The 703-nt window shown below is 37.6% G+C and overlaps 1 non-coding gene across 1 annotated transcript; it reads right to left on the bottom strand.

Moving 5' to 3' along the window:
* Nucleotides 1–200: 200 nt before the first annotated feature.
* Nucleotides 201–304, bottom strand: LOC129469311 (small nucleolar RNA U13). Its single transcript, XR_008652999.1, has one exon. It is a non-coding gene; the product is annotated as a small nucleolar RNA U13 (small nucleolar RNA).
* Nucleotides 305–703: the final 399 nt, after the last annotated feature.

The following is a 703-nucleotide window of genomic DNA, read 5'->3' as shown; positions in this document are numbered from 1 at the left end:
AGACCCTGTCTCTAAAATTCAATAAATAAATAAATAAATAAGAAAAAAATGTGTTAAAATATTCATATACGATTAGCAGTAGGCATACATAATATAATATAATAATAGATGCTTTTTTTTATCATTGCATATATTCCAACTGAATGAGATCAGAGACAGCCTCATGAAGAAAGTGGTATTTCAGGATAATTTTTTTTTCATGTCAGACCCATAATGTGTCGACGTTGTAACAAGGTTCCAGGGTGGCACATCTCACACATGCACGTGAATACCCAGTCATCATGCTTATGAATTACAAAAGAATCTGAGAATCTTAAAAGATGCTTGATTTCAACAGAAGGGAACAGCATGGCAAAAGTTAGAGGATAGAGGTGGAAAGGCATACTGAAAGTCAAGGCTGTGGAAAGCACTGTGATGTGGCTGGAATGTAGGATGCCAGGTTGGAATTGGAGTCACTTGGTTAAGTGTAGACAGTCAACGAAACAATTAATCAAGTCCTGCAACATTTGTTGATTTCCAACGTATAAATACTCTCACCATGGGCAATTTCAAGCTACCAATCTGGCATCATTAAACACAGAATTAGGGAGAGATGTTCAGCGGCTTGTCATTATAAAGTTTTTTGTTTTGTTTTTTTTTTTTGAGACGGAGTCTTGCTCTGTCGCCCAGGCTGGAGTGCAGTGGCGTGATCTTGGCTCACTGC

Source organism: Symphalangus syndactylus, chromosome 12, assembly GCF_028878055.3.
Source record: "Symphalangus syndactylus isolate Jambi chromosome 12, NHGRI_mSymSyn1-v2.1_pri, whole genome shotgun sequence".
Classification (NCBI taxonomy): Eukaryota; Metazoa; Chordata; class Mammalia; order Primates; family Hylobatidae; genus Symphalangus; species Symphalangus syndactylus.
The sequence above is the reverse complement of the archived record's forward strand: the minus strand, read 5'-3'. Positions and strand labels throughout refer to the sequence as shown.